Genomic DNA, 26790 nt, shown 5'->3' with positions numbered 1-26790 from the left:
TGCACCAGGCTGAGGGATCAAAGGGAGGTCTAATAGTACAAAACAGATTTTAATGAAAGGAAATATTTTACTTCATATTCTTTTCCTTGTCCACCTTAGCATGCTCAGAAACACTTGTCTATGGAGAATTGTGTTTGTCCAGCATCGACATAGAGAGAGAAAGGATGTTTCCTAGACCCAGAGAAAACAGGAAGAAGGTTTAAGTTAAGGCCCTTGCAGAGGCAAGTCCACCAGCAGTCTTTCGAAAGAAGAAGGGCAAGAGAGCAGCAATTTAATATTGTTTGCAAGATCCTAAGTCTTAAAGGTGATTTTTTTCTTAAGAAGAGTAGACTGTGGTAGGCACAGGAATGGGCTTCTCAAAAACAAACATGAGGTGGTATAAAGGGATAATTTTCCATATCCATATGTGTAGCCACATATATGCACAGCAGCCAAGCTATCCAAGAATACGATTCAGCAAAGCTTAGTAAGTGTGACCCTCCCAGAGTGATGCATTTCAAGTCTCTATTCTTTCAAACCACATAAAAAACACAGCTCAAACTCAAATTAGTAACAACGCTGTTTTGAAAGCACAGAGGTCAAGACCTGAAGAGCTGCAACATTTGAAAAGTTGTCCTTTACGATAAGCAAACAGTCTGAAACCTGAAACTGAAGCATGATCAGCTGGAGGAGACAAAAGCATTAGTAGGGAAACCTTTTATAATGAGGAAATCCTTTAGTATGCTCAGTTCGCATTTTACTCTTTGCACTATTTATAGGCATTTAAGACAGGTCAGATAATTTCTAACATAAAAATACAAAAAGAAAGCCCTCACATTTGCCTTAAGTTTGAAGGCACGAACCTTACTGACATCTTTTGCATGTCCACGTTTAAAAAGAATATAATTAAGCAAAGAGGAAAAAAGCAAAACAAACAACCTTCTTCCTGAATAATCCTTTGTGACCCTAGGATCATTTTGAACACTTGGGATTGAAAAATCTGTGCTTTACAGAGCTGTCCTTAACAATGCTGACAGCTCTCCAGATGGAGGCTAAAAAATGGCTTGCATGTACTAATATTTAATTAGCAATTGTACTGCATTACACAATCTGTCCATGACACTCAGATTTAAGATGCATTTCTAGATGCAAACCCAGGTACCCTGATGAATATGATACCTAACAGCAACTGAGGAAGACAGGGGCAGTGCAAACCACAGTTACTTAAAATCAGTGCTAGTTACAGCTTCGAATTTGAAGGCCAAATATTGCTTTTGTCTCCAATTTCAAGCCAAACTAAAGCTCAAGTACTTAATTCTTAAGCTCCCAATGTCTCAATTCTTAATCTAAAAGAAGAAAGGGCCAAATGGAGGAAGACAGTACAGCAGACAATTTACAAGAGGAGGTGAAAGAAGCATATAAACACAGTAGAAATTCCTTGACTCTCACAGAGCACATTGACTTCAGCCAACCATAACAAACTGCACAATCACTTTAAGAGATGGCCTATTAAAAAAGCATACAGTGACATTTTATGCTCATGCCAAGAAGAGTTATCCAACCAAACTGACACATATTTTCTGCAGCTCAAGCTCTTAATTCTAGCTCACAATTCTCCCTTTCACAGCAGTTGCTGAGTGCTAAGAAATGTTAGAAAAGCCTAAGAAGAATTTGAACATACATTTCTTCCTACAAGGATAAAACCACAAAAAAATACAACAAAGTGAAAGCCATGTTTTCTGTACATGTGCATACATACACGGGTATGAGGCAGAAGAAGAAACAGAAACCCTTACTACCATACAAAGAGTGCCTGAGAGGAATTCATGTTGTCAGACTACACAAGTACTTCCATACTAGACTGGAATAGCTTACCTAACCCTTCAGGGACCATGTAAGCACTGAATCCCTCCTTTTTTTCTACCTGCTGGTGTATTGTGGATAATGAAAGGAACTACCAGTTGTCTGCTTACAGTAAGAATGCCCATATGAGCAGAATATTTCCTAAGACTTCCAGTTCTGAAATCCTGGCAAAGCGAAAAACCTTTCAAGAATAAGAGTCACCCACAGATGTTTCTGAATACCATTTTTTTTTTCATAAAATGCAAGCTGTAGGTATAACTTCAAAAAGGAAGAAGGTAACTATATAGATGATTTTGCTCCAAATCTAAAGCAACAGAAAAACACATATATCTCATAGTCACTATCTAAGTACCTTGTTCAAGTAAAAACTAAACTTCGGAAATAAAGACAATAAAATAATTAAGTAACTGAGGACCAACAAAAAGACATATAAGCAGATCATGGTAAGAAAGCGCATAAAAATAAACCCAAGTGGACCCTGAGACTGAGCAGGAAGAAACAAACAACATTAAGTTTCCCCTGGCAAAAAAAGACAAAATAACCTCCTTTATAACCATTTATAACCTTTATAACCATTATTCCTCCTAGCAAAGATCTTGGGATATTGACAGCCAGTTGTAAGCTTCCACCCTATCCAAATTAAAAATGTCCACCTTTGAACCTAGATGAAAGTGAGAATGACCATAACACCAGAGAAAATTAGTAGATACCATGAAGGTTTCCTATACAACAGCTTGAGTGTTCAGGGTCAGGAAACTTTGAAAATGACCTCATCTATCCATGTAAATATACATAGGTATACCTGCCGAGATGAGTACCATTAAATACTTGCTCCATCTGCATAACTACTTGCAGATAGACATACTTACAAGTAGAGTTTGTGAGCTTAGCGGATTTTGTATAAGCTGTACAAGAACTGCTTCATATTCCAAATGTTTGTCTATTTTTAAAAATTATTTGTATCTAAAATAATTAGCTTCAAAGCATCACCTGTAATGGGTTGACCTTGGCTGGCTGCCAGATGCCCACCCAGCCACTCTCACACTACCCCTGAGCGGAGAAAATAAGATGAAGAAGCCAGTGAATCAAGATAAAGACAGGCAGATCTGTTACCTATTACCAGTGCTGGCAAAACAGATTTGAATTTGGGGAAATTAATTTACTGCCACTTAAATTATGTTTGGATTATGAGAAATAAAAACAAGTTAAAACAACACCTTCCCTCCATCCCCCTCTTCTTCCCAGGCTCTGCTTCACTCCCTCAGCTTCCATCCTCCAGATGGGGAACAGGAGGTTGCAGTCAGGCCAGTCTGTAACAGCTCCACTCTGCTGCTCCTTTCCTCCTCTCACTTTTCCCCTGCTCCAGCACTGCTCCTTCCCATGGTTCCAGCACAGGCTCTCCCTGGGCTGTGGTTCTCTTCAGGAAGCCACCAGACAGCCCCGGTATGGCACACAGTGCCAGGCAAACAACTGCTCCGTGGTGGTCATCTCCGCAGGCGGCAGGCAAACCTCTGCCCAAGTGCCTGGAGCAACTTTTCCTCTTGTTCCTCCTTCAACCACTGTGTTCCCTCTGCTGTTTCTTACTCTTTGTTTCCTCCTCCTCCTCCTCTACCTGTGTGGTGGTTTTTGTCCCCTTTCTTAAATATGAGATGCCCCCATTCTGGCTGAGGGCCTCAGCCGTGCCCTGCAGTGGGGCCACAGGGCTGGCTGGAACCAGCATGGGGCAGCCCCCGCCTCTCCTCACATAGGCCCCTGCAGCCACCTCATTGTCAGCACCTGGGCACCAATAAGATACTAAGTGGATATAGATGGCCATGAGAAGTACTTATTATGCCTTCCTATGCCTTCCTTCAACTTCACTAATTGCCAACACTGCTGTTCTGTCACTTTCTTTCACCAAAGTCTGGGCAATCACAGGCATGCAATGATCCCATCCCTTATACATCCCTGATAACCCCCAGCTGATAAGAGGCAGGCTCTTTCCAAGCAAAGGCCACATGGCAAGTATGTTAATATAATGAGGGACAAATAATGAGGCACTATTCTCTGCTTGCCAGTCTTCACCATCACAGACCAGGAAAATATCAGTGCTCTCAAAGATCATGATCACTGTAGCCATGACTTTTACAGACACCAGAAGCGATGTGATTTTGACCAAGACTGAAGCTCTTGTTTTACATGAGAGCGAACAAGGAATCTTTTCTACGTTACTTTAAATAACTTAAACATGAGATTAACTTTGACATTTTTAGGTTTCTATACCAAGAAAGGTAGAGGAGGAGTATATAGCAGCTTTTCAAGACTATAGGCTACTTCCAAGAAAGCAGTCACTGTAGAAACAAAATTAGAAGTTTTTTTCCAAGATCACCTCACATTACTCAGTTGAATTAATGTCTCTCAGAAGAAGTGCTGAGGATGCAAGCATATTGCAAGAGGTGACATGTTTGTTTGTGGGTTTACTCTATGTATTGATTAGCTTGTTTAAAAAAAGTAAATACTTCACAAGAACAGTAGGTAAAAAGACAACATTTGCCCATATCCAAATAACATACCAAGTTTGGGTGAATGAGCACAGTATGTAAAATCTAGTATTTTCAGTTTCCAGTGATCAGTAAGAAATACTACAAAGGGCCTCATGTTTCATAAATTAGTAAGAACCAGCCTTTTTTAAAAGTATCTTGGACTAAGTAGTAAAATCAACTAGCAAACCCAAGCATCTTATCCCTTCTGAAAATTTGACTTAATGGAATGTTCAAATGTAGCACAGCACTCATGAATTTTGAAGATACGGTACAAACTTCAAGACCTGAAGTTGATAAAAAGCACTTTGATTTCAGCAGAGTCAGAAATTCACCCCTACTGTAAAAAACATTAAGGGAAGAAAATGGTTAGGGGGAGAAGGCAAAGACATTTTTCTCTCTACTACTAAGTAATTAGTGTCCACATTTTCTAACATGACTATTTACACTGGATTCAAAGCTTCACCGAACATGTGCTTCATAGGCAACCTTTAGGTAAGTAAATTTCTACTTTGAGTGTAAGGTCTTGGAAATTTGACATCCCAACCACCAAAAACTATCTTTTCTACTGTTCCCTTGAAAAATATTTTCCATTGCTATTGCATATCTTCTGTCTACAGCCTCCTCATGATCCAATAGGAAGAGCACCAGTATCTTCAAACACATAGTACTGATATTTGCATAACAGATAATATTTCATATTTTTTTCATTATAGACTCCAATGAAATCAGAGCTGAACTAAAAATAGAAAGATGGGATGTATCTTCATTTCAGAAAAACTTTTAAGCACAGTTTGAGTGAAACAACATTCAGATGGGAGAGATCTTAACTATATCCTGCTCAGCTTCAGTGTCTGTCTTAAATCGTTCTTTCCAAAATGCCCTTCGTCCCCTAAGTAACTTGCTTGTTAACCCTTTGTCAAGAATATCTTTAAGTCTGACTTTCAGATTCAAGCAATGCTTTCCCCTCTTTTGTATTCTGCCACTCTTTTTGCTCAATTTCCTACAGGGATTATTCAAATACTAATACTCAAATATTAAAATAAATGAAAATTTTAAATATTTAATTCTATTATTATTATTAATTATAAATTTTAATAAGTTTAAACAGGCAAAACACTTAAAGAAAAAAATAATCTGGAAGGTTAACTGAAATACAAAACCATTTTCCCAGAGTTGACCTTTGGATGAAGACTCACACACTCGGAGCACTTCACTTCTTTATGAGGCACTGCTGCATCCACATGTCTTAACATGTGTCCCCTCCTTTCCACAGAGCTATTTTGCATTATGTCATTACTGGAATAACACATTTGTATCCAGACAGCAGTGATCTACATGCACCAAGATGTTTTTTTGCAATCACTACAAATCTTTTAGCCATTTGACTTATATGCAAAATGAGGTGAACTTATCTATAAAGTCAAAGGGAATTTGGCTGTCTGCCTGAAACTCCACATCACATCATATCATGTAATGATGCTTGGCATACCTCAGTATACTACTGAAGGGACTACCAAAGCTCATAGGTTCAACAGAAAGTAAAAATAAACCTAATCAAATTCTTCCCATTAAAAAAATAAATATAGAATAATTTTTTTCTTTTCTTAAAAAATATACAACTAGACTGCAGAGTGTGTAAAGCTGAGCAGGTTCTCCTAGTCTGACAACTGAAACAAGATATTACTTGAAAACAGGATTGAAATGAAGAGCTATGTCATCCTCATGACAAAAGCAGTAGCATAGAATAAAAGTAGACAGCACATTCACCTTAGGAATACAAGCAGAAAGATGGGGGTTTTATTTAAAAACTCAAACAAACAAAACCATCAAAACAAACAAACCAACCCCAAACCAAACCGCCCATACTCCCAAGAAAAAAACAACCTCACCTCTCCCACTCATCAGACACAACACAAAACAAATGTTTCTTACTCAATTAAGCTTATTTGAAACAATTTCAGTTAACTTTCCAGTTAAGTAATAACTTGAAGAAAAAAAACAAAACAAAGCAAAACCAAAAAGACCACCACACACAGAAAAACCCCAGATAAGCTAAAGAAAACAAACCACCACCTCTAATTTGGTTAAATACAGAGGGTGATTACATTACCAACAAAGGCAAACTGGTTTAGTTTGATTATTAAGCATGTAATCAAATACTCCAGTGAGCTCTAATGTTACTGCAAAGCTTTTATGAAGCTGCATAGTGTCATGTCTCTCAGATATTACAACAGTAACACAACAGAGCTAAGTCTTACAACTCAGACAATTTTGCTCTATTCAGCTTCATACTGTTTTTTCTTCAGCATTCTTCCTATTAATCTTGGGCACTATAAAACAACAATAACAGGGCCAAGGAGTTCCAGAAACAGAACCATACCTGATACTAGATAAGGAAAAGGTTCGTTCTTGGAAACAAAAGTTTGATGAAGTACATCTAGAAGAATAAGTAGCTTTAAGTCAGCTCACATGCTTCATTAAGAAAATTACTCTCAGTATGCTATTATAAGGCTGAATATCTTTTTCCTCTAAACACACAGATGAAAACATGCTATGTTGCAAGACTATTTCTATTTGCTGTGAAGAAGTCTTTAAAATATTGTGTTGATCATGGTTATCACCAAACAGATCCACATTGAATTTAGTAGCTATAATCTATGCTAGTTTTGTTATAAGAAAGCAATAATTCTAATAGATAAAAGCAAAGTATAAACTAAAATAGTGCAGGATGATTAGACAAAAAAACCTGTGCTCTATATGAAGTGATTACTTCATGTTTTCACACTAGGAACATAACCTGCAAACACACCTTATTTTCTGATTCCCCAAAAAAAAAAAAAAAAAGGTGTTATCTTTTTCCAGAACAAGTATTTTTCATTACCTTTCCTTAAGAAGCCTGTGCAGAAAGACTTTGGCACTTGCTGAAAGTGAATACACATCAGGAAAGGAAGCTACAAGGTCTCCTAGAACAGACTTAGTAATATTCACAAAAAAGAACAAACAAAACAACCACCACAACACCACCGCCACAAACAAACAAACACACACACACACACACACACAAAACAAACAAACCAAACCAGTACAAAATCATGAACTTCTACACTCTTTGCTTGATTTCTGTTGTTTCTTGTCCCACACCAGCGCAGTTTGAATGATGTACAGTTATTTATTTAAATTAATTTACTTCCCAGGTTTGGTTTCAATTTCACAGATTTCAGCACATGATGGAGCTTTTCTTGAATATCTTCTAGGTGGGTGAATTTGATAGAAGGATAAATTTAGTTTGCAATGCCTGTTGTCACACATCACCAGAGTAAGGTAATTAAACAATGACAAATTAATTAACACTTAAATATGGAATTGCTTATTTGGTTTACATTTCATTGTCCTAGTGAGAATTTCACTTTGTGTGGCAGCTTTAAGAGAAACAGAAGCACAAAGAACACTGCGGTCATGCCTCACAAGTTACAGAGAATACCAGCTTGCCATAGCTCTGTTCCTCAAGTAGAAGTTCGAGAACCATATCATCTTGGCAACTGAGTATTGTACTACTGCATTTGGATACTTTCTGTGGGGCAAGTCTCTTGCATGATCTTAGACCAGGTTATTCCTGTGAAATAAGCACTGAGTGAGTGAAAAGCTTGTCTTGTGCTAACACCTACAGCTAGAATGACTTCCAGAACTGCTCGTAAATTTTACTGCACAGTCAGTTAAAGACAACAAACATAATTTAAGGAGCATGATCCAGAAGTGGAGTCTTCCTTTTTTTTAGCATGTAAATCACAGTCTACAGACTCATGCATTCTCTTGTCTGCAAAACAGCACAGAACCAGAAGTAAAGCAATTGTGCTTACACACAATAAACCAGTTTAAGCACACCTTTTATACCGGTGGTTCTGTCCTCTGCTTGGACATGGGTTCAGGTTCCTCAATTGAGGGTGAGGACACTCCAGAGTCCAGGTCTCCTCCCTCCTTGGCATGAGGCTATTATATGTTAGGTAAGTTATCTCCACACAGAAGGTATTAAGTTAAACTCATATCCTGAGTCAGGACTCATAGGTCTGTACAGGCACACCCAGTAAATAACAGATCTCTCTGAATCGTAGAAAAGCTTTGGCTGGAAGGGACATCTGGAGGCCATCAAGTCTAACAACTACTTGCTCAAAGCTAACCTAACTTCAAACTTCAGTCTGGTTGCTCAGGGACTCGAGATGAATCCTGAGTATCTCTAAGGATGGAGGCTTCCCAGGCATGTTGGACAACCTGTACCAGCGCTAAACCATTCTTGCAATGAAAGATCTCTCTTTCATGTAGTTAGAATTTCTCTCATTACAACTTGTGACCATTGCCACCTACCCTTTTGCTGTACACCTCCAAAAAAAAAGCCTACATCATCTCTATCACCTCACCTTGAGTAGTGCAGTTAATTCTCCTTGTAGCATCTTCTCCTTACTGAACAAACTTAGTTCCCTCAGCCTCTGCTCATAGATCATGTGTTCCAGCCTCATAATGGTTTTGGTAGCCTCCACTAAGCTGGAGTTGGTGTGTCAATATCCTTTTTGTACCCAGTGGTCCAAATGACGGCAATGGCACACTGCTGCCTCGTTCTTAGTTTAGGATCAGAGTCCTAGTTACCAGATCACAAACAGTCTTAGGTGAGAGACAGATGGTATACACATAGAAAGAGTCTGGTAAGCTGTTAGAGATGCTTAGTGTTTTTAAATAAAATAGGAAATATTACAGTTTTGAATTCAGTTTTCTAAAAGGTACATGTATTAATAGTTTCTGGATATTTTCTCAGCTCAGGAGCCCAGTCTCATTAAAAGCATTGTAGAAGCAAAGAGTACTGGTTGACAGAAACATGGTTTAATCCATGATTAGCGAGTTTAAAAAGTTGCCACTGTCACCATGTCATAGGTGAAATACAGCCCTCATATGCACATTTGAGTCTTGGCAAGATGATCCCCTGGCATTAGTTTGGCCTGTAGTAGACTTGCGTGTTCCTGATATATAATACAAGTAACTAGATATTTTCCCTTTAATCACATATCTGCATAGAGTTTATAAAAATCAGATTTTAGCCCTTTACTTGCTGGAGGACAACAGCCCAGGTTTAGACTCAAGTTGATGCTCCTTTGTGTTCTGGTACAATTCAAAACACTAACATCACAGACCAAAGCCATTAATTTATAAATGATTGATCTACAACACTAATCCACAAAGGATGAGAATTTTAATTCTTTGCACGGCAATCTGTCTTCTCAGCTTGTGGTCTCAGGCAGAGACTACCTATATATCTGCTCACAGGCCTAAAACTTCAGCAGACTGCCTGCACGAACCAGGCACTGAAAGATCCAACTGTGAGATGAAGACAGCATGTTTTAAATCACAGTCTGTGTACTTAGGCACAGTAAAGGCCACCTTCTCTCTTGGAGAAAGACCTGTTAATTACTTTGCCGTCTGCCTTCTGCTGCTGTTTCTTGTCCTAAAGGACAAGCTGCCCTTTACCTCTTTCTCTTCCCTCTGCTCAGTTTATTCCCCCTTTGGAAAAGGGAACCAATATCTACTCCTTCCCTCTCCAGATACCAATATTCAATTAGGAACATGCCTTCTGATATATTTTTTTTTTTAAGCCCAAAACACTGCTACACATTGAGTAACCATTAAGATTTGATTAATTAAGGTTGCAAAAAGTAGCAGTATAATCTGATACAAAATTAATGCAAAGCATTCTCAGGATACCAGCTTTAATTAACTTTCCTGGAGAATTTTCACTGGTGGAATTCTCATCAGATTTGGTCCATAAGGCCAGAAATATTTAATTTCTCAAGAGAAGATGAAGTTTTTGCATATTTAACTGCTAAATTTGCAAGAATATACATTCTTTGGCCTTGAGCTTGACAAGAGCTTGAAAGAAAAACACTGCTATGCATTTTGCTACTAACACATACACATAGTCTACCTAATAAAGTCTTACACATACCTCTGATCTACAAGCTGAGTAGCACACTACAGGAGGCAGAATGACAATCACCATTATAAACTGGCACACTAGAGAAAACCTTAGGAATACATAAAGCAATCAGGCATTGAAATAAGATCTTAATTTAAAATCAATTTTTGAAGCAGTAAAACAAATTTAAAGAAAAGTAGTAAGAAATTCCATCTGTTAGCAGTATCTGGAAAAAATGACATCATAATGCATTTTTGCAGGCAGTTTTCCTTATTAGTATACTGCAATTATGAAAGCCTTTGAGTGAATTTGCTTTTAAACTATAAATTTGTAAAAGAAGCTAGGAAAAAAAAAGGCAGTAGATGTATAGTATGAAGCAATCACTCAAATGTATGGTCCAGAGGACAGAGCTGACATTCATATTTGTCCTTTGAGAGAAAACAAAAAGGGGAGGCATACAATAACAGTGAGCTGGAATTGCTAGAGGCTGAAGACAAAGAATTCTACAAAGGTAACTCTCATACAGAGGTCTGGCCAAAGCACTGAAAAACAAGTAATTTATAAATTAAAGGGGTTTTTTGTTATTTTGTTGTTGTTTTATATTTTAAAAGCTGATTCTCAGAGACTCATCAAATTATTTTACTTATAATTGGTGACCTTTTTTTCCACATTTCTTCATCTTGTGTTTCTCACGCCATTTTCAATAATTAATGTTAGCATCCTCTGACTGCAACTTATACAAGAGGTTCTCTTCATGCTACTAGATAACACATATTGCACAGCTGGCAGTCTTCTGTTTTCACAGCAGTCAAGTCTTCGTTATATCTATTACATGAAAAGTAGGGAAGATAATGTGACATTAAGTCCCCCTCTTAAATTTTAGGCAACATGCTGATATCTGGAAGAATCTTATCCTGTTGTAGATGGAACAAGGAGCTGTAATGGAGAACAGTCTGTACTAAAGTTCAAAATGCAAAAAGACAAATAAAAAGCTCATATTGTCCAGTACAAACAAAGTAAAAAGAACCAACACACACAATGCGATCACAAGGAATTAATGAGGTATAAAACATTTAAAAGGCAAACAAAATGATGAGTCACATGGAAAGAAACAAAAATGCCCAGTTTCAATGTTTCAACAGTTTCATAGTTTTTTAGCAAGAAAGCAATCATTTTGGTGGATTTAGTACATAAATTTGCAATGAACATGAAGACACATGCATCACATATAAGTGGACAAAAAAACCCACTAGTCATACAGGTCTTTAAGATAGCCTACAAGAACTCATAATCCTCTTTGTACTGTCCCTGTCATTTAACAAACATGATTATTGAGCCTTATGGAGAGCTAATTTAGGGTACTGTTGACAAATTTGCTATATTTAAACAACCATCTGACTACCAACACTTCTGAACAAGTAAACTTAATTTTCATTTCTTTGATTTCAAAGTTCTATTTCAATATGAAGGTTGAAAATTTCTATGTCAAGGTAAGTTCTTGATAGAAAAACAAAATTTTTCATTGGTAAAAATATGGAAGCTGTATGAAATTATGTAGATCTCCAGATATGCAACCTGATCTAGCTGAAGTTGTCCTTGCGCATTGCAGAGGGGTTGGACTAGATGACCTTTGAAGGTCCCTCACAACCCAAACTATTCTATGATTCTATCTTTATAGCTCTTTAGAGCACTTCTGAATTCTCATTTTACTTCTACTGGAGGAAAAACTTCCCCCTTGCTTTTCTTTGTTGGTGTGGGGGGAGGTGAGGGAAGAGAGAGTAAGGTAAAGGAACAACTACAAACATTGTGGACCATTGCAGAGACTGAGAAAGAAAGGGAAAACCAGATGTTCTTCATCAGATAGATACTCATCGGTATTTTCTGAGCAGATAAGTCTCTTGTAACTACTCAATTTTTTAGAAATATTTTCACGGTGAACCTAGAAGCAGCTGCCTACAGTCTGGGCCAGTACTTATTGAACCACCACCACAAATTTGTTGGGAAGGCATTCATCATATGACAGGTATAAAAAAGTTCCACTGGGTAAGACACAGGTATGAATTTGACACATCATATATTCTGCTGTAACCATCTACCACTGTGTTGCCTGGCATCTGGAACTAAACAGCAAACCTAGGAGGTAACATACAAGAGGTGTTTGAGTTGGTAGACATGAAACAGCATTAACTTCAGTTTTCACCACATAAACTACACTATTAAGCCTATTTCCTTTAGCTAAATGTGTAACCTCCAAAATATATAAAGCCAGTGTGTCAGGGTCACTTGAAAATGACCTTTTTTCATTAACTATCGGTGATTTGCATTAATTATAATCCTGTCCTTCAAAGCCATAAATGAAAAGGATATAGTTTTTTCTGCTGTTTTGCCAGGGATTCATATCAGATCAACAGACCTTGCTAACCAAGTCATTGTATTGGTAATTTTTCATAAAAAATACTATATTATCTTTCTTTTGACTCCTGTAATTTCCTTGCTGTCCCAAAATACTCAACTGAAGAGTACAGGACCATCAAAGAAGGAATGGTGAGCAGTTTGATCTAAATTTGGGTGGCACTGCTGGGTTTTTTTGAGCCAGTTGTACCCAACAATGTGGGACAAAAAATTTCCACTTTTTTGGTACCTTATATAAGCACAGTAACAGAAACAGACTGTCAACTTGGTTACAGATGTTATTAGAAGATGAGATGGATGCCATAGAAGTTCCACAGAAATAAATGGACTTCATCAAATGCTTGTAGAAAAGTCTCCTTTAGAGATAAAACATCTTTCTTACCTATGACTTCTCCTAAGAAGCTTGAGGAAGAAGTAAAAATTATTTCAGTTATTATATTAAGTATCTTGTCAGAAAGGCACTTCAAATAATGAAGACTATAAATGACAAGCTGGTAAACTACTTTCTTTCTGAAATGGATTGTTTGAAGTAAAGTCATTTTAGCTCCCTCAACACACCTGGCAGGACGTTTGAATGTTGAGACAAGCCTCACATGTAAGTAGATACTTTTCCTTCTGCTTCAGACAGATGAGAAACCACCAAGCACATTATATTCCAAGCAATTGTGGAAATAGAAATTACTTGCCAAAACAGGTATTTCCATCAGAAGGGTTGGGGTAAGCCATACTGTCTGGTAGATCCTGCTGGAGAGGTTCCACCAAATAGAGAGGCTGAAATACTGCTCAGTGCAGGTAGTAGAGTAGTTTCTATCACTTTGAGATGAGAAGAAACTCCAAAAAAAGCTTGACTGTAGAAAAAGCAGCAAGACATGCCAGTCAGTGAGACCAAAAAAGAGATCCCATTTACATTACAGCTGCTTATTTCACGAGTACTTTGTAGGCTTTTCATGATAAATGAAGGCATAAATGAGACCTAGGCATTCCCATTCCGTGCATCACCATTCCAGTTTCCACGGAAAGGGCATGTGCACAGTCCAAGTAGGTGCGCTGTGGATGATCCAAGTGCAGATGGTGCGGCACACAGCCTGGCATTTTTAGAGCTTATTCCAGTCTTCGTTTATTTCTCTTGTGTTCAGAGACAAGAGTATTTTCAGAGGTCGACAAAGGATCCTTCAGAAGTAACTGATTATTGTCAGATATAGTTGTGTGCAGACTTCCCAGGTGAAACCAAGCAAATGACTACAAAAGCCAGAATGTGTTTTCATTAAGTTCTACGTGAAGCTCTTGGAGCAGTCAGTAAATAGGGAAAGAGAGACACAAAGTGACCTATGTTCTGCTTTGGTTAGGTTTTGAACATTAAAGCGCTTGAATGAAGAAGACTTGAATTAAACTTGTAAATACCTAGCCCTTTCAGTTAACAGACAAGCCAGCATTCAGCAAGGTCTTGCATGCAATCTTTGTTATTTATAGAAGCACAAGGATACTGATTTCATCTGTGTCTCACTCTCAGATGTCATCCATGTCACCTCAAATAACCAACACTTCTGGTCAAATATATTTAAAATCACACTCAAGGGTAAGAGAAAATAAACTCTTTTCACAGACGGCCAATTATGGGGAGGTATGTAACAGCCACTTTAACAATTTTTCTTTATCCTTAATAGGCTTCTTTCCTATCTCTCTTTATACTTGATCACTTGTAAACTGAAGACCTCTGATTCAAGGCTTTCAGTAGCTGCAAGGATTTAAAGAGTCTTCTCTTCTGATTCCCATTTTACATGTTAACTTCCCACAATTAATGCCTCTTTCTTTAGCTTGCTTTTAGCTTTCAAAGGCTGCTCCTGCATGAAGCTTTGCTATTTAATCCTACTGAATCTTCATGCTTCCATGAATACTTTTTCACTTAGTGATACACCAGCTGGGTTGAATATGAACACACTTCATGCCAAACGTAACATTTTAGCTTTAAATGAGCTAGCTAGTTGAGAGAAAAATAGGAACCTAAAATAAAAACAAAACAAAGAACCCAACAGAGAAGCCTTTGTTCCTTAGTTTGTAAGAAGTCTTTATACCCAAACTATAAGATAGAAGCACCTGACTACCACTCAAATACACACACATGCTGAAGAAAAGAGAGGAAAAGTTCAGAGTGGTGATCACAGCTACCTTTACTTTTGGTTACTTGAATTTTGCTATTACTAATCTTCATAAAAGGAACTACTTCTTCTCTCATACTAGTCTCACACTCGTGAGTTCCACAGAGAGGGCACTTTGTGTGGAGGAGTGAAAAACTCATCCGCTGCTCAAACTGACATATCAACAAGAGTATGCATGTACAAATAGGTTAAGTCTTATACTTATCCAGAAAGACCCTCACTAGATTCACCCTCCCATTCTTCTGGTGACAGTTAACTCCTGCTTATGCTAACCTTTACAACCTGTACACATCTATGTCCTTACTTTCACAAGAATCTCTTGAGAGAGACCAACCTTGGTGAAAATAAAAGCCTAGCATTTTGGCCACTGTTATCAGAATGTTAATTACCTTTATAAATGAACACTACCTGGGGATAATAAATAAAACTCAGGTGTTAAACTATGACTTCTCTTGGATTTTCACATCACAAAATACACACATGTAGAGAGTGAAACTACTGAAAGCCTCTACAGCTGTTACTGTGAAATCCATGATACTCCAAATTATTTCTGTATATCTCCCTTCCTTGACAAGGCCTTCAAATGTGCTCAGAGAATAGAGATAAACTAAACTTTTCACTGGAATTACTGCTCTCTGAACAGAACAGAAATACTTCGGAAAGGGGGATGGAAAGCTGAAATTTCTTCAACAGAATGAATGGCAAATATGATTAAGCATTCAAGAAGAGTGTCACAGAAGGAGCATTAGTTGAAAAACAGATCTCATGGGACGCATAGAAAGCTTCAACTGTTTTCATCAGTTTGAACTGAGAATAGCCAGACAAATTAGCTGAAAATCTGGCCTGCCTCAACAGCAACCACATCAAGGGAAAGTCAGGTAAACTAGAAGGCTGCTAATAGGATAATTTATTTTCTAAACAACATTCAAATTACCTGCTGGGAAATGGCACCTAATTCCCACCAATTCCCAGACCAAGCTTTGGGCTTGTTCAGGAGAACAAGTTGACACAAGCCAAAAATGTACCAAAATCCTTGGCAGCAGCTGAAGAGTTACGTATGAAACTGTTCTAGTACTCAGAAGTATTCACAGACACTGTTTAATTTAAAGCAAAGATTGCAACTCTGATCTTGCTGATACCCATTCTATACAAACAAAAAATCCCTCAAAAACCCCATACCCGATAACAAAATTAACGTAAGAATAGAATTATGAGAGAAGATGCTGAAGAGCAGCCCTGTGAGGAGACTGTAATGAATCACTACTAAGCACAGAGACAAAGGCAACTGACCCTCTCAGGAGCTGGAGAGAAGAACATACTTGCCCAAAGCATCCCTAGACACCAAAACGAGACGCTCAGGTGCTGCCTAAGGCCCAAGGAACACATCACATTCAGTAACGATGCTCAGTAATTGGCTCAGATCACACAGCCTGGAAAGCAGGGGAAACTTGGAAATTTTTTGGCACTTTTTTCCTTCCACTGCAGGAGAAAATGAATGCAACATACTACCACAGGAAGATACACAGTCATCTGGATGACAAGCCCTAGAACAGTGATAAATTTTTTTTCTTTCTAGAATTTTGCCTTGTAGTTTGCTTAAGACATCATATGCATTTGTTTAAGGTATGCAATCTTTTAGCATCCAAGTAAATGAGAGAGTAGTTAATAACAAATATTTACAAAATGCTATGCTACCAAGAGAGACTCAACTATAAACTCAAAAGTTTTACTTACTGACAAAATTCACTAAAAGACCAAACAAACAAAACTAAACCAAAACAAACAAAAACCTACCAAACCCCTCCCCCCAAAAAAAAACAACCAACCAACCAAATGTGTAAAACCAGTACCAGTGCCTGGCTTAGCCAGACCAAGAAAGCTAGAGAAGGACAGAAGAACAGTAAACTTAGAGAAGATAACATTTGCATAGTGTGTTGTCCCAGTAAAAATACTGCTTGAGAAGCGGAGCTGCAGTCTGTAATGGATGAATGGCCTTTAAAAATTGCTTCTATGAGGCACAAAAGTGATAGGAAAGAGAATTTTCTGCTTGGAAGGAAATGACTGCTGCAGCATGCTGAACCATGCTATCAGAAACCAGTACTTTTTTTCTGGAGATTAGCATAAATAACTCTCTGATCTGCAGTCTTATCAGCTACACAACTGTGGGAAAACAATGTTTAAATAACAGCTTTCATCCCTCACTTGCAAATGCTGCCAATGGAAATGGAAGTGCTGTAAAGTCTTTTGAGGTCTTCCATGATAAAAGGTGCTACATAAATAATGCATTTCCCCAGTATCTGAGAAAAGGACGATAACAGAAACACTTCTTGCTCTTTGGTCTGTACAGCATTTGTGTAGATGTGCAGAGTGTAGATTGAAAAGTATCTTCTTCTCTAGTGACAGTTAGCTAATGCATCATACCATACCAAATATCTTCATGCAATTCCTTTCTTATGTGCTAATTTAATAATTCCCCATTATTAGCTTTGAATATATTAAAAGCCTATTGTTACACAAACATCCAATGAATAATAAAGTATCAGTGAGGAAGTGATGTTACATGCTTAAATTTCTTATACAGTATCTGGGCTCCTCCGGGTGCTTGGCTATCGTGCTCATCTTCTATAAATACCCACCCAAACTTTATTTGTTCTGGAGATGTTCTGTGCATATGTTGGGGATGGGTGAATACTTTGCGGCTGCTTTTCACCATTTAGATCACTGGTTTTGCTTTTGTAAAATTCAAGAGAATATTGCCGTTGGCCCTAGTAGTACCACATTAGGTATAGATACAAAAATTACTGTCCAAAAGGACATGTAGCAGTGGCCGGATTATTTTTTCTCATTGTCACTCAGAGTGAATGACACTGGCATTATACAATTCTTTACTACCTTATAATATTAAAGCTGTCGTTCAACAGATCAACATGTAAACTCCCTGCAGGCAAATAAACACCATAACAACAACAACAACAAGTTTTCAGCAAGGCATCTTAGCTATTCAGGACAACTTAGAGGACTCCCTGTTCGGGATAAATATTCTGCTTGGAAAACGTTTTGCTGTTTGTCTAAGAACTGAATGTAAACATTAGTAGCCTGTATATAAATAAATATATGATAAGATGGGCTTACTTCACTGACCAAAAGCTGTGATTTCCCTAGGCTTTTAGGGCATGCTGTAATCAATTTTCATAAGCTATATCTCTTTCTCAAGTCATATAGCTTCTATATTCATGCTTACTCCACTCACATCTCCTATCATGCTTTGACTCCATGAGACCTTACAAATAACAGTTACTTAAAACACAGTCTATTTTTAGCTTGGGTTTTTTTGTTTGTTTGTTTTTAAAAATGAAGTGTTTCATTTTTTCACATGCTCCAATTCTTATATGCATTAGTGAATCCTATTCTCTTTTATTGTCTGCTTGCCACGTCTGCGCTCACAAACATTAGCCCAAATCGGTAAAGCTGCCATCATTCCGCTATTTTAAACCAAGAGTAACACAAAACAGAGGAAGGGTTTGTGGCTGAATCTTGCTCTATAGGGCAACAGCACTACTATTTGTTCTTTCTTACATTGAAAACACACATTTTTGATATCAAGCTATCAACTTTTATGCCTTCTGCCAGTTCCCTCCAGTCATATAAACATATTATTGAACTGATCCTAAAATGAAAGTAAACCTAACAGGGACACAAGAGATCAGCCCAAATGAAACATATAGTTAGTAACTGGGAAAAATATGCATAGTAAAAACTCTAGGAAAGGAATGGAACAGAAATAGAAATTATCATGCCACTAAACAGGGTTCCTAAATTCTGACCATTGCACTTGCACGGAGTATATTAAAACTGATAAAGAATGAATCAGATATGGAACAGTCTATACATGTAGAAAGAATAAAAAGACCAAGACAACACTGTTTTTGAGGAAAAAGAGATTGTGATAGATATGTGAAATCATGACTCATGAGAAACAGAAATGGAAACAATTGTTTAACATTTCTCACATCAGTACAGTCAAGAGGGCCTCCAATTACATCATTAGGCAACAAATTCTAAGGCAAAACAAAGAGACTATTTCTTTACACTCCACATCCACTGAAACCTGTAACTGCCAAAAGATACTGTGGAGGCTGAGAACATAAATCAGACCAACTAAGCACATTCAGTGAGGACATGATGCCTCCTGCGATTAAATGTAGTACTGCAAACATTATTTATGCTCCCAGAACTGCTAATCAATGCTGAGTACCAAACAGTAATCTTCTTTTGAAACAGTCTTCTATTTAATTTATGCATTACTTCTGTAAGCATCTTTTGCTGGAATTTTGCCAGTGGTCTTATTTTAATAGCAGTTTTATATTCTTACAGGCTACAACAATAACGATGTGCCACACAGCTTTTCTGAATTAGAAGAGGTTTTTGTCCATCCTATACAGTTTGAACAGGCATCTGACATTCACCGGTCTAGAACGAACAAGTATTTTTTGATTTACTAGCTACACTAAACCCAAGCAATCAAGGCCATCTCCCAAGCGACACAGAAAAAAACAAGTGTCCATAGATATTTCATTTAAAAAAAGACACTTTCTAGCAGTTCCTAAGAGATTTTGCTAAACACAAATAAGACATCTTTAATTCCATTTCTTGTTATGTATGTTTTTGCAGCACATAATAGCCTTTTCTTGGAATTCACTAGCAACATGCAGGTATCAGGAATTCTTCTGTGCGTCAAGTAAGCGCCCTGGAATGTTTGAAAGTAGCAGAGTCTGTTTATCCTGATTGTCCTTTTAAATTTACATCTCAGTGAAGTCAAATGATAGTGAACTGCCACTTAAAATCAATAATTTTTCTTGTGGATAGATAATTTAAAAGTAGGAATACCTGTTTAATTTCTACTTTGACCAAGTTTGGAAAAAAAAAAAAGACCAATCTAGAGAGCTACAGATGAAAAATATTAGGTAGAACTATAGAAATTCTTTGAAAGTAAAGCTGAGAATCAAAGTCAGTCATTAAATTAAATAAAGAAAACAGGGAATTGACGGGAAATTTGTTTACCTAAAACTAGTTTAGAGCTGACTTTTCCATGGGAAAAAACAATATATTAGGAGACACTCTTGATCAAGGCTCAAGTTCTGCCATTATTTACCTCCCCTTGCTTTGAAGTGTGAAAAATCTGCTTTTGAGCACTGGCCTGAAAGAGTCCACATCAGCTGAGCTCAAGACTTCTGAGTGGAGAGAATTTGTGCACTCATACTTTTTGCAGTTCTTCGGGTTGATCAGCTATCCAAACAGCAGTGGTTATTTTCACAGAACACCTTGTGCAGGATTCACTGACAGCTTTCTCATTAAGCATCATAGCTTTGACTTTCCTATGAAGTTTACTTCTCTCCTACCTACAATCAACAAGTTGAGCAGACATGCTGAACAGGAACCAATTTAAGGCTGCTGCTGAAGTAATAATATCCTTTACCAATATGATCCACAGTATTTTAAGTGAGGTTTAACATGTACTATAAACAGTATCATGGAAGGACCATTAATAAGCATCTGCGCTATTTTAAAACAACAGGTGGTGAGATAGATTCACCACAGTTATGTGCTCACCATATGTGTAAGTGGAAATTCTGTAGGAGGTAGAAGGCAAATGAGTGAATAGTTAGCAAATAGATATATATTATATAATATATATATATAATTATAAAGATCTATTAAGATGTATATGATCTCATTAAAGCTGCAGCACATTTTACAGGCTAGCTAACAGCTGCCGAGATAACTTTGATGTACCTTTCGGTCTTTTGGAATACTTGCTAGAACAAAGATGTGACAAAAAAAGTAGTCAGAGAAATTAAAATTGCATGTTGGAATTAGACCTATTTGCCTATCACATCTGATGAATCACTGGGACTATAGTGCAGAAAGGGATGCATAACTGTGCAAAGAACAGCCAGTTGCTTTGAAGTACTTCTGAACACAGGGCAGGTTAAATTGCCCATGAGTCCTGTAAAGCCAAAGAACAGCAACGCAACCAATGTTTAAATTTGCTTTAATAAAGGTTACAAAACAGAACAAATTCTACTAGCCAGAACTAAACCCTGTCTGACATGGAAATTCTTCCACTGCAGCTCATCTGCAGAGTTCATGTTTTATACTTTGTTCACGCAGGGAAGAGGTCAGAGATACACTAGAATAATTTTACCACTGCAGAAATGTGACCAGCTCAGAAATGCAGCTTATCTCCAGTATGACAGGGAGGACAAAAAATACTATCATATCTTATTGGTTCTACCATAAGAATTAAAGGAAGAAAAACAAAATTATTTGATCTGGCATTTGGCTGGGACATTTGCACCAGCACTTCTATGAGAGAGTCCATTTTGTGTTACTTTCTCCTCTGATATGTTTATATTTAAAGACAAGGATATATACTGGAAGCATACAGTTTTTGTACAATCAGATCTTTTCTTTTATAATGTTGTTTGAATAGTGTCATTTAGTATACAACAGTATACAATATGAAGACTTTCTTGAAACTAGTCCCCCAATGCATCCCAAAACTAATACATATAAACGGATTCATGCTTGTGTTGCTGTCACATGCAGTCCTCTTCAAGAGAAAGGCTTAAATCAGCATGCTTTTGCAAGAAACATACATGAACTCTGCACTTCTATCTCCATATTCCAGATATTAAAGTCAGGAGCTCATTACCTGGGTTGTGAAGTGCTAAGGTCTAATTCAAGATACAAAGATACTTAATGCCTATCTTATTTCCACCATATATTATAAATGGATAAAACTCTTAGTTCTCGTTTGCAATTGCTACATTTGCAATTGACTGGCCACTCATACAAAGATCTTCTATTGACAATAATTAAAGAGTCCAACATGAAATCCATTTGCATAGTAGATGATTAAGTTTATGCCTGGCATTTATTCCTCAGATAGAAAATTTTTCTCACCTAGAAATGTTAGCTACTGCACATAAAGGGCAAGCATTTGGAAAGTGTCAATACATTTCTTCTTCAGAAGAAAAAATGGTATCACTATTGTTAAAATACTCCTGATTTTTTGCACCTGCCAAAGTACATAGCCTTACATTCATTGTATAATATCTCTCCACTCACAGCCTGCTCAAGCCTTTCTTTAAGGAATTCTTGATTTGGGGAAAATAATCCAACTCAAAGCCTAGTAACAACATAACTGAAAAATTACATGCTTGCTCTGGAATGTGGTTATTTCAGTTAGTTCGAACAGCACTTAAGAACATCAGCTTTAAACATTCTCATAATAATAGAAAATGTATTAACTGAACTGTTTAATTTCAGCTCTTGGAAGAGATCACAAGTGAAATCAAACCTCTGCAATTTCAAGTGCATTCAAGGTTACTAGGTTTTCCAGTTTGTTCTCCTAAGGAAAGAAGCCTTATGCAAACACATTCATCTGGCCCCTACTCATAAATCTGGTCAAAGGAACCTGCTGGTTCAAAGGCTGACTGCGGCCTAGAAATCTCAAAGATAATTAAGCTCTTACAAATTCGAAGAACTAACCCAGATGAAGAGTTCCAAAATAGCAGACCCTCTGAGGAAAAGGCAGCTAAATCTCAGCTGCTACCCAGTCTGTCTGGCATCAACCAGCTGGCCAACTAGGCTGCTCTTACAGTCAGTGGGGCTGCTGCCCCAGATTAATCACAATAAAGATGCTTTTCTTTGCTTGCCAGAGGTATGGAAGTTACTGTAACAGGAAGAGGAGTCCTGTGAGAGAAGTCTGTAGGAAGCAGATTTACATCAGTTACACCATTGAACTAAATTCACACTGATAATTAGATATACATCTTTTCTGTGGACACATGCACATGCACTCTTGCGTTCTACATGATTACACAATCTGTCTTTGGAGTACACATAGGATAAAAACAAAAGCAATTCAAGGTTTCAGAGTCAAAGCAATCAGATGTACATTCACATCTATGATAGTGTAGGGCTCCTGGTCAACTACTCCACCACACTGTTTTAAAAAAATGTTAACTAATAGTGTTTTGAAATGTTATTTAGGCTTGCCAAGAAGCACAAACGGCTAAATTTACTACGCTAACAATGTGTCAACCTTAATGAGTATTCATACTACCCTGTTTTTGCAACAACAGAATGGGAGACCATTACTTAATGCTCTCTTCAGTGAAGGAATTTACTTTATACAGAATGGGTGGGCTAATATGAGAAGTATCTGAACTCGGCTACATGGTTTCTTGCAATTAGAGGAGAAATCAGCAAATGACTACAACATTGCAACCCCTGAAACAGCCAGCCATGCTCTTTTCTAGAAAGGAAAAAAACATAGAGATGTCATAACTCAGACTCCGAAGTGTTTTACAGAAACAAAGTAAATGTTTGGTAAAGAGAGACATAGGCTTGATGGAATGAGAGTTTTTTTTCTTGCTTGAAATGCATACATTGGTTATATCATGGAATGCTTAAAAGGAACAAGCTTATATGGGGTCATCATTAATGACTGCGCTTCAAAGCCAAGATTTGTCTGTTGAACTGATGCCTGATACTGCAATTTGCCAGTCACCCTGTTCCAGCCTTGTGAAGCCTCAATTGTCTTTGATACACGTTTCCAATCCCTGTAGCCATCCCTGGCCTTCTGCGTACCCAGCAATAGTACTGAGGCAAATACACGTATTTAAACATCTTCCCAGAAATAATAAGAACAGACCAAGCAACTGCCTGTTACCTCTCTAAGTATTACTTCTATCACTCTAGCACCATGACCAGAAGATTCAACAACAACTGGGAATCCCACAACTGTGTGAGCTGCTCTGTGAATACATAACGTAACAGGATCTTTTAAGATGAACACACAAGTAAATAGACATTGAATAAAATAACCTTCAGCTTCCAATATCCTGCTTCCTTATTTTTTTTCCTTAAGGACAGATGAATACCTTCTCCTTTTCTTCCCAGAGGCACAATCATTGTTTTAACTTCCAAACCAAACCACATAGAGCCATTAACCACTACTACCTGCAGATAGTGCTCATTCTAATGACGTGCCCCTGCACGCCAACCCCAGCCTCCTGTATTGACATGCCTGCTTTAGAGCAACCTTTTTTAGAGCCAAGCAAAGAAAAAAAAAACCAAACAACTCCAAATCACTAACATATCAGGCAGGGATGTAGGCCAGGCAGATTTTCCCCTCCTATTCAATTCCGAAAGACCCTTCATCAAATGTTAAGACCTGTGTCCGTGTCACAAACAATGTGCAATGTCAATGGCCAAGCTACAATGCTGCATGTACTTCTGCTTTTCCACTTCTACAGGTGACATGATGGAAGAGCAACTCACTAATTCTTCCATTTAGCAAACAAAGGCATTCGAATTTTGCTGTTATTTTGTTTGTCCCAAACCTTGGGCTAGATTATAAAAATGGAAAACAAACAAACAAAACCAACACAGACAGAAGTCGCCGAAAAAGTCAACAGAATCCATTTTGGTAAAACGGCTGCTTCTCCAACTTCTACACTCCCTTTAGTTTCCTGTGAAGCAGCTTCCAAATCCAAGAATGTAAAGGAGAGGACATCCTTTTTGCTTCTGTTCCCCTGAAATCTTCCTGCCCCAAGATGTCTTCCCCGCCACTTGAGGAACGCACACGGGGCTGGGGCGCGCAGAGCGCAGCCCTGCACCTGTCGCAGAGCCTCCGCGCCCGTCCCGCGATGCGCCACACACAACATGCCCCCTCCCCGGGACCGGATCCCTTCGGACAAGGGTGAGGAGAGCAGCCCGGGCTGCTGAGCGGAGCGCTGGCACCGAGCCACTGCACATTTTGGCAATGAAAGATAAAATGCAACACTGTGGCGCTTCTGAGAGGGCAGCCCGCCTGCTGTTGGAAACAAGCGGGGGAGAAAGAAGGAGAAGGACGCCGGATGCCCAAGCGCAGCTCCAGACGCTGCCTGCGCGCACGCAGCACAGCGGCTGTTCCCCGGGCCGCCGGCCCGGCCTTCGCCGTGCTGGCAGCGGGCAGGCAGCGGCACCGGCAGCTGGGTGAGCCGACGCAGGCGGTTCGCAGCGGCAGCGCCGTGGCTCCCCAGCCGGGCAGCGCCGCAGCGTTCGCTGCCCGCCCCCGCACACACCGCCGGCAGCTCCCGCTCACCTTTCCAGCGACCGGCTCAGCGCATCTTCCTCCCTCCCTCCCGCAGCGGCTGCTCTTGGCGGCCTAGAGCCCCTAGGCTCGGCGGAGCGGTGCCCGGCGCTGCCCCTCCCTCAGCCGGTGGCAGCTCCCGCTGTCACTTCACCCCCACATCCCGCCGCCGACAGCGGCGGCAGCTGCTGCTCCTAAATTCACGGCGCTCCGGCGGCATGAAGTCATCCTCCCCGCCCCCTGCCCGGGCCGCCGCACTCCGCTCCCGCCGCGGAGGGGGAGACGGCCTTTCCGCCCGGGGCCCTGGCGCCCCACCCGCACCCGAGGGGCTGGCACTCCCGCGGTGCTACACGCACCCTACTGCCTGGGAGTCTGCGAGAGGCGGCACGGTGCCCCGGCGGCGCGGCTGCCGGCCGAGGGTCCCTCCCTGGGCACGGCGGCAGGATGGGCCGCTCCGCCCTGCGCCAGCCCCCCCCGCCTCGGGAGTCCCCTCCGCGCGCCGTGGGGAGCGCGGCGCTCCCGCCCAACAGCCGGTGGCGCGCGGCTCCGTCCAACCGCCGTCCCCTTGTCCGGCACTGGGGCGTCCCCGCCGTGTCCGACCCGGCCGTACCGGGCTAAGCGGCGAGGAACGGGGGCGGGAGGGCTCCTGCAGCGCTGCAGGGCTGGAGGCAAGAGAGAGCTTCCCCCCGGGAGAGCTTTGTGTGTGCGCGTCTCTGTTTTGAAGCAAAATCCGCTGTAATCCCTGCGCTTGTGCGTGGGCGCCCAGCTCTCGCCCTCGCCTCCCGGCCTCAAGGCGCGCAAGCGCTCCGCAGCCTGTGCCCCTAAAAATGCAGCTGTTTCTGGGGTGGGAGTTTCTTTGCCAGTGGATCTTGCTCTGTGGCTGGCAGGGGAGAGCAGAGGAAAGGCACTGCGTTCAAGGTCACCAGCACACGCATCTCGCTTACCAAGGGCGTCCTGATATTTTTAAGATCCACCAGTAGGCAGCATGTCTATTTTTGTTACTTACAGAGCGCTGTGCACGTGCTGGGTAGCTGGCAGGCTCATGAAGAAGGCTGGATTCCTGTCACAGTTTACAATCCCACGAACCCATCCCATGTGCAGGGCAAGCACAGCTATGTTGCTGCATAAATACCGGGCAGTGCCGTTCAAACAGATACGCTTCACCAAATCATCATAGTCTGACAGAGCTTCGTACTTCACAAGCAAGAGAGGGTCGTGTCTGGTGAAGAAAAGTCCTGCCAGACAAGCTCCGAGGAAAACACAAATGTGTGCACACAGGTGTTTCCAAGGTGCGGTGACTGCTCTGTTCACTGGGTAGCCAAGTGGTGCCCCAGCAGGGTTTTGGAGTAGACACAAGTTGGAAATGCTGATGTTTTCCATATTGTTGAGGTCTGAAATTACAAGACCTGCTTCAGTGGTCTGAGTATCGATAGGAAGGTTGTCTGTAGTAGCAGAGGAAAGCAGAAAAGGGGAGAGGAACCTCCTTAAGCTGAGGATCTTGATCTCTGTGTCTCAGATGCAAGATAAAAATCCTGAGCCTGAGTTCCCTTTTGGAAATTCATTGTGTTTATTTTTATGGTGCTTATGGTAAGACTTTTAACTGTGTCTTTCATTTGATTCCCTGTACCTGTGCACTCCTACAGTCGCACTAGTTTTGGGCTGCTCTTGTTTACTCCCTGCCTTGAACCTCTTCTATGGACTGGCATTGCAAACCTGAATGTGCAGCATTGGCAGCATTTCAACAGTGATATTTAATCT

At 39.7% G+C, this 26790-nt stretch overlaps 1 protein-coding gene across 3 annotated transcripts in view; it reads right to left on the bottom strand.

Moving 5' to 3' along the window:
- The window catches only part of PKIA (cAMP-dependent protein kinase inhibitor alpha), a 42895-nt gene extending 17073 nt beyond the window's left edge, over nucleotides 1-25822 (bottom strand). Inside the window, exon 1 of one of the 3 annotated variants that reach the window (XM_065053845.1) lies at nucleotides 25643-25822. The gene's annotated coding sequence lies outside the window, so the exon portion shown is untranslated. Of the gene's footprint in view, nucleotides 1-25044; nucleotides 25279-25388; nucleotides 25500-25642 lie in introns of those variants that run through there. The other 2 variants (XM_065053846.1, XM_065053844.1) reach the window with 2 other exon arrangements.
- Between the last annotated feature and the right edge of the window lie 968 nt (nucleotides 25823-26790).

The sequence above is a fragment of the Columba livia genome, chromosome 2 (genome assembly GCF_036013475.1).
Source record: "Columba livia isolate bColLiv1 breed racing homer chromosome 2, bColLiv1.pat.W.v2, whole genome shotgun sequence".
NCBI lineage: Eukaryota > Metazoa > Chordata > Aves > Columbiformes > Columbidae > Columba > Columba livia.
Note: the sequence above shows the minus strand (reverse complement) of the source record. Positions and strands in the feature narration are given on the sequence as shown.